This window comes from Pelophylax lessonae (genome assembly GCF_965119305.1).
Source record: "Pelophylax lessonae genome assembly, chromosome: 5".
Taxonomy (NCBI): domain Eukaryota; kingdom Metazoa; phylum Chordata; class Amphibia; order Anura; family Ranidae; genus Pelophylax; species Pelophylax lessonae.
Genome location: NC_138772.1, coordinates 477,663,954 through 477,672,669, shown reverse-complemented (window position 1 = coordinate 477,672,669; position 8,716 = coordinate 477,663,954).

The following is an 8,716-nucleotide window of genomic DNA, read 5'->3' as shown; positions in this document are numbered from 1 at the left end:
ATATCTACTTGAAAGCTTCGAAAATCTAGAGAACAAGATTTGGCTTCTTCGGCCAATGTGAAATGGATTTCTATTCCCGCAGTAGCGCATACTTTGGCTCTTTCTGCATATCTGAACAGCCCTTATCCACTGGCCAAGCGTTTTGTGATATTAACCTAAAATTAATCACGCATCAGTGGTTTGAGCAGTACTAACAAAAAAAACACCACCTTCTGCTTACAGTTCATTGAAATACCTGACTTCTAAACTGGCCTAAGCAAGCAGGAAAGAACAGAATAGCATGCAAATGTAAGCAGGGCCTGTCATCGGTCATGTCAACAATGCACATACCTTGCCCTGTGCTGCGTTTTTGTTTGTTTTTCGTCAGTTGCACTGCAAGAATAAGCTGCCTTAACACACATTAACCCACAACAGAAGAACTCATAGATGTGAATCAAGCCTGAACATTTTTTTAGCATGAACTAAAACTTCTGTCTTTAGAAAGACTTTCCAATATCAGCAGGCTGCCAATATTCGGCTTAAATAGATTTCTTCAAGAAAGGCCCTCTAGAACCCAAACTTCATCTTTCTACACTTCAGGTTCATATGGTCACTGTACAGTACCATTAAAGAATGAGCTCCATATTATATAGTGGGGTGTATACAACTGAATTGAATAGACTGATAACCTGGAACACTGTTCTAGTACAAATTACAATCCAAGATATACTGCATATACCTGTAGAAGGGGGCATCAGTGACTAGTACTGAGCAACACAAACTGTCCACCACGATTTGTTTAAGAGGACCTACTCCACCATTGACAGTCAAAAATAAAAAATGTATGCTGGTCTATGCCTAAAATTCCCAACTTTATTCTATACTGTAAAACAAGTCCTGAAACTGTAGAAGCCCAAACTCCAAGGAGGTACTTTAAAAGGTTGCAAAGGTTCCACCACCTTTGATAGGATTGTATTGAAAAGCTAAATCTGTCATGTGAAGATCTATACGAGCTGATGAAGTGAACAAGAGACCAGAATTAGGTCTGTCCGCCCTTCTGGAAAGAAGCTAAGAACCCACCAAAAGAACAAAATTATACTTAAGTATAATTAAATGTTACTCATAAAAAAGTAGCTTACTCTGTAGGATAAAAAAAAATTATAAGAGATTATATTAACAGCATGTTGCCTATTTTTCTTTAACCTCCCTGGCGGTATGATTCTTTCGGATTTTAGGTATTGAAAGTGGTACCATTATTTTGCATGTAATTCTTGAGAATGAGCAGCCCAAACCAATTATTTACATATTTTTTTTTTTTTTACTGTGCGTTCTTTATAACATCTCGGGTATGATAAGTTTTGAGACACAAAATCATAAATTATAATAATATAATAAAAAACTATAAAAAAGTTAAAGTATATATATATATATATATATATATATATATATATATATAAAGTACCCTAAAACTGCAGGAAAGGGCACTGGAGGGCAATGTAATGTCAATTTATTTTATTTTGAATGGTATCAGTGTGTTTTACTTTTGAATTTTCCGCCGGTTCCACCCCCCCGCGAACGTCACGTCGCAGGAGACGGAAGCCAGGGCACGGAGACGATCGGGTGGAAGATCCGCCGCCGCATACCGCTGAGATACATCGCTGGATCCCGGTGACAAGGTAAGAAACCTCTTTTACAGGATCCAGCGATGCTTCTGGCGGTACCCCGAGTGTGGCTCGGGGTTACCGCTTTTGGCTCTGAAATGTAACCCCCGAGCCACGCTCGGGAATACCGCTAAGGTTAAAAAAGGGTGATACCACAGATATCCCTGCAGTGTTGTAACCTGTTGAGCACAGTGCCATCACACAGCCGGAGGAGTAAAGCTGGAAATAGATGGATCAAAGCTCAATCCATCCATGGCTGTTCCAGACATCAACCTAGTAATTAACTCCTCTTGAATAGGACTGGTGGAAAATTTGTGTTCAATCAGTGCATGCAGCCAATCAGCTTCTGCGCTGATACGTGTATTCTGACAGCAGAGGAGTCCCTGCTGTCAGAATGCAATAGCACAGGGGAGAGGATTCCTCCATCCATCTTGAATATGTGTTTGGGGGAATCCATTCAAATTCTTTTGATAAATGTAAGACCAGCTTAAGCCCCAGCCCTATTTTGGACACTTTTTGTTTACAAGTTAAAACCAGCATTTTTTCCTAGAAAACTACTTAGAACCCCCAAATATTATATATATTTTTTTTAGCAAAGACTCTGGAGAATAAAATGTCGGTCATTGCAATATTTTTTGTAAATCGGTATTTGCGCAGCGGTCTTTAAAACGCCATTTTTTTGGAAAAATTTAGAAAAATCACATTTCACTGCATTTAAAAAATACTAAACAGTAAAGTTAGCCCATTTTTTTTTGTATATTGTGAAGGATGATGTCACGCCGAGTAAATAGATACCCAACATGTTACGGTTTAAAATTGCGCGCCCCCCCCCCCCGTGGGATGGCGACAAACTACGGGCAATAGAGATCTCAACAGACGACGCTTTAAATTTTTTTAACGGTTACCAGTTTAGAGTTAGTGTAGCTCTTTTTTTTTTAATTATTGCCCACGCTCTGGCGATACCTCACATGTGTGGTTTCAACAGCGATTTCATTCGCGGCTCAACTTCCGTATACTTTTTTTTTGTGCGCGAGCTAACGGTGACGGGGCGGCTAAATTTTTTTTACTTTATTACAGGTTTTTAAAAAAAATAAAAATCTGATCACTTTTATTGCTGTCACAAGCAATGTAAACATCCCTTGTGACACCAATATGCAGTGACAGGTACTCTTTATGGAGGGATCGAGGGTCTAAAAGACCCTAGACCCTTCCACTACACTTCCATGTATGCAAAACGCCAAAAACTGCGTTTTTGCATACAGCCGTTTTTTAAATTTGCCGCCTTTTGCAGCACAGTAACCCGGAAGTGACGTCATGGATGCCACCTCCGGGTTACGTCATCGGAGACCTAATCAAAGCCGTTTCCGGCTTTGATCGGGACTCCATCCAGCCGGGGGACGTGCCGGCTGGGTACTCGGGGGTCCGGTGGGAGATAGATTAGCAGAGAGCTTGTCTATTGCCAGCACAACTCTACATTTTTCTTCCGCGTGTCTGTGTGTGTGTGTGGGGGGGCACCTTTCCTCCAATCAGCTGTCACACAGTGTATGCCAAGACTCCACACCCAGTGCTGGAACAGGAAGAAAAAATTTCTGACAGTGTTCACTTTCTAAACCGTGTAGAAAGTAATGCTGAAGACAGCAAATAAAACGTATGGAGGGAGAATTGTTTAATCTCTGTATCATCTAAGGCTGTTCACTTCACCGGGTATATGTGAGGGTTTACAACCACTTTAATGCTAGTTCGCATTCATTATGCCTGTCTCCTTGCCAAGACTTTGCTTTTGATAGCACAGCACTGTCCACATCTCTTGAGAGGGGGAGAAACAGTAAGCAAAAGTAGTGTGCACTGCAAGTGAAGTTGCTCCAGAGCTTAGTAAATGAGGTAAAGCTTCACTTTGCAAAGAATCTAGAGCAGTGGTTCTTAACCTGGGTTCGATCGAACCCCAGGGGTTCGGCGGGGGGGCAACAGGGCAATTGCTCCCCCCGAGAAAATATTACTGATTGTGAGGCCAACCCCCCCCCCCCCCCTGGGAAATCAGAGCTGCGGTCGGGACGACTCACAGCCATTACACATAGACACTTGATGCTCTGCCCCTGTACCTCCCCCAGCAGGTTTCCAGCCTATCTCCTGCAGGCTGCATGCTGCTTGAGTGGGCGGAATGGGGATGTACCTGACCACGGAGATCGTGCCCACCTGGAAGAGGGAAGTGTGAGCAGCTGAGCAGAGGGAGCCGAATGAATGTTCCTGGAGGTAGGCTCAGCTAGCTATACATGGTGGATTAGTTTGCAAGCACCTCTATGCTAAGTCTGCTGAGTTACTGCAGCTTAGCATAGAGGCGGTTAGCTGACAAATGGAAATGCATGTCCTTTTCATTTAGCTCAATAAGCATTGTGAATGCCCCCTGGTGTGTGCCCTCCTGATACCCCATGGTATGCCCTCCCAACACCTATCCCCCAGTGTGTGTCCTCCTGACACCCCATGGTATGCCCTCCCAACCCCCCCCCCCAGTGTGTGCCCCCCTGACACCCCATGGTATGCCATCCCAACACATCCCCCCAGTGTGTGCCCTCCTGATACCCCATGGTATGCCCTCCCAACACCTCCCCCCAGTGTGTGCCCTCCTGACACCCCATGGTATGCCTAAAAACTACTGACCCCTATACACTTCCCTACATGCTACTGACCTCGCTACACTGCCCTACAAACTACTGAGCACTGTACACTACCCTACAAACTACTGACCACTGCCCTACAAACTACTCACTACTGCACACTGCCCTACAGCCTACTGACCTCTGTACGCTGCCCTACAGCCTACTGACCTCTGCACGCTGCCCTACAGCCTACTGACCTCTGCACGCTGCCCTACAGCCTACTGACCTCTGTACGCTGCCCTACAGCCTACTGACCTCTGTACGCTGCCCTACAGCCTACTGACCTCTGTACATACTACTGACCTCTGTACATTGTACTTTGTATGATACGTTTAATTCAGTTCTGTAAACAACACCTTATTTTCTGGCAGTGCCCCTCTGGAGACTAGACTCATAAAATCATATTTTATCTTTCCAATTAAGAAGGGTTCGGTGAATGCGCATATAAAGCTGGTGGGGTTCAGTACCTCCAACAAGGTTAAGAACCACTGATCTAGAGCAACTGCTATTCGCTTTATTAAATCAACCTCCCTGGGTCTAAGTGGGGGATCATGCCCTCTTAAATCCCCCTCATGACACTACACCGGAAGTCAGGACTCTGAAGCCCACTTAATGAGTACAAAATAATTATATATATATATATATATATATATATATATATATATATATATATATATATATATATATATATCCCCCCCCCCCCAATATAGATGCACTTAAATTTTGTAAACATATTTAAAGGTCAACTACATACAACTACTAAAACTTCAATTGACACTTTCAGTTGCAGTACTACTACAGGAATGAAAATCCTGTGTGTTCCTTACCTCCTGTAATGTGGCCTAACCATCTTCACCACTGTGTCATGTAATTGACCCCCAAAGGCCAACCGTGTCACCTACCCCCAAGTTGTGGTGTACAGCACTACAGTAGGACAAGCTCCTGGGCCCTACTAAAGCACAGAGGGACACATTTCTTGTAGAAGGTGGTAAGCTAAAATACCAAGCAGAGCACCCATCCAAAAATCACTTTTGTATAATACAAGCAGTCCAGATAGGGTCACACTAGCCATACATAGCTGTGGCTCCTGTTTGGGATCTTTTGCAGATTACAGTGATAAAATTTTCAGTCTTCTAAAAAAACACTCCAGATAGATTTTTAAGTAAACCTTTCTTTAGAAACATAAAAGGTTGCAATTAAAGTCTAAGCCACAGGGCCTTGCAAAAGTATTCAATTCCCCCTTGACTTTTTACCTATTTTGTTACATTAAAGTGAAATGAGAAAAATATATACAAAGAACTATTTTTTAAAAATAGAAAATTGGCATGTGCGTAAGTATTCACCCCCTTTGTTATGAAGCCCATAAAAAGCTCTGGTGCAACCACTTACCTTCAGAAGTCACATAATTCGTGAAATGCTGTCCACCTGTGTGCAATCTAAGTGTCACATGAACTGTCATTACATATACACACTTTTTGTGAAAGGACCCAGAGGCTGCAACACCTAAGCAAGAGGCGCCACTAACCACACACTGCCATGAAGACCAAGGAACTCTCCAAACAAGTAGGGACAATGTTGTTGAGAAGTAAAAGTCAAGGTTAGGTTATAAAAAAAAATATCCAAATCTTTGATCCCCAGGAGCACCATCAAATCTATCATACCCAATTGGAAAGAACATGGCACAACAGCAAACCTGCCAAGAGACAGCTGCCCACCAAAACTCACAGACCGGGCAAGGAGGGCATTAATCAGAGAGGCAGCACAAAGACCTAAGGTAACCCTGGAGGAGCTGCAGAGTTCCACAGCAGAGACTGGAGTATCTGTACATCGGACGACAATAAGCTGTAAGCTCCATAGGGTTGGGCTTTATGGCAGAGTGGCCAGAAGACAGCCATTGCTTTCAGCAAAAAACAAAAAAAAAAAAAAAAAATTGCAGGTCGCCGCCATTACTCGTTAAAAAAAAAAAACAACAAAAATCTTTCTCTTAGTTAGTAAACGCAATAACTTTTGCGCAAACCAATCAAAATACGCTTTTTGTGATTTTTTTTACCAAACATAGGTAGCATAAAACAAATTGGCCGAAGATGTTAAAAAATTTTGATTTTTACATTTCTTTTTTGGGAATTTCATATAAAAAAAAATGTGAAAAATATTGTTATTTTTGCAAAATCAACGCTCTTTTTTTTGTTTATAGCGCATGAGAAAATCGCACAGGTGATCAAATACCACCAAACGAAAGCTCTGTTTGTGGGAAAAAAAAGGACGTCAAATTAGTTTAGGTACAGCGTCGCACAACCGCGCAATTGTCCATTAAAGTCACGCAGTGCCGAATCTCAAAATAGGCCCTGGTCAGGAAGGGAGTAAAATCTTCCGGGGCTTAAGTGGTTAAGGGGAAACATGTAAATGTGTTGGAATGGCCTAGTCAAAGCCCAGACCTCAATCCAATAGAAAATCTGTGGTCAGATTTAAAGATTGCTGTTCTCAAGCGCAAACCATCCAACTAGAAGGAGCTGAAGCAGTTTTGGAAGGAGGAATGGACAAAAATCCCAGTGGTAAGATGTGGTAAGGTCATAGAGACTTATCCAAAGCGACTTGGAGCTGTGATTACCACAAAGGGTGGCTCTACAAAGCATTGACTTTAGGGGAGTGAATAGTTATGCACATTAACTTTTTCTGTTATTTTGTCCTATTTGTTTGCTTCACAATAATAAAAAAAAACAAAAACAGAAAAAACATCTTCAAAGTTGTGGGCATGTTCTGTAAATTAAATTATGCAAATCTTCAAACAATCCATGTTAATTCTAGGTTGTGAGGCAACAAAACACGAAAAATGCCAGGGGGTTGAATACTTTTGCAAGGCACTGTATTTGGCTATTCTAATGTAAGAGTATGCAATAGAAAAACCATTTGTTCTGGTCTATGGTCTGTTTCACTTATTAATGGCCATTTGTATACAGCTCCCCACACCAGGATCATACCCTTCAAATGCGGTTACATGAAAGTTAACTGTGGTAGCAGCCAGAAGCACAGGGAGAATACAGGAAGGCTGCTGCAGGAAGAATCTGTGTGTAGAGCGGAATCACCCAGAGGCCAAATAGTATGAGATCATAGATACCAATCACATTATACAGACACTTTATATGAAAAAATAAAAAATTGGACACCTGCAAATCCTTTAAGACAAAAATTGATCTAAAATTCACAGAACATGGTTTTACTACTTGAACAAACATTAACAATGTAACCTCAGATAAAAGAAGTACTGGGATGATGTTACAGCACTTCTAAATGAATGCATATTACAATAAGTATGTCAGAAAGGGAAGCATGCAAGGGCAACCAAACAAGTAAAAAGCAGAAACCACAGGTCATCTGGACTTTTTCCCATAAATTCTCCTGTTCATACAGGACAACAAGCTTCTCTCAGTATGCAAACCAAAACTTCGTTCCAAGTCAGAGATCTGGAATGTGTTAGAATCCCTCAGTAAAGCATGCAAGCTTTGCTGATATAGTGGAGCGAAGAGGGGAAAAAGTATTTGCAAGAACCTTGTGGTTCTTTCCTGTCCTTCATACCAAGAAAATATGTAACAGTAGGCCTTACCCAAACTGCACTGCAACTGCAGGCTCATTCTTTTTTATTAGAAGAGACAAGTGAACAAGGCCCACAAGGTTAAAACACATTTACCTTTGCATTCTGTTACTGTGTCTTTTTATGGAGAACCAATAAATTAGAAAGATTTTAAAGAGTAAGCAAGGAGTTGCGGACTATCTCTTTTCATGATTGCCATTGCAGCTGTACGACAGGCTTTTCCGCACCCAGGTAGCTCCGAAAAGTCTCATCCAATTGGGTAGTAGCACTCTACCTCTGCTTTACTTTATACCTTTTTTTATTATGCCCTGCAAATCTTGATACACAGGGTACTTCAGTATGCAAATAGTGACTTTTCTTAGAAGTCAGCTCATTAAGTTGCCCCTACCTACATTCTACTACTGGCTCTGGGAAAAACACAGAAATATGTACACGCCTGCAGCTGCACTTCAGTGGTTGTTTAGTCTGATAAAGCAGTATGAAACCCAAAAGCAAACCTTATACTGCAGATTACCAATTCTTAGATGTGGCTGCATTGGGTTTCTCTTTCGCTTACGTTCACCTAATGATCTGGCCAGTCTGTTTTTCAAAAGAGCAAGCACTCGTGCAGATGTAGAAATTACAGGGAGGAGACAAACCACTTAATACTTTTAGGGGTTGGAGGCACTCTAAAGCTGGATACACACTATACAACTTTTGTTGGCAGATTTCCTTTAGATTAAAGCCCCATACACACGTAGCGATCGTCGGCCGAACGATCGGAAGTCTTTTGTCCAGGGCTGTCCTGTCTGTTGAAAACTGCAAAAGACTGCACACGAATTTTGTCGGCCAAC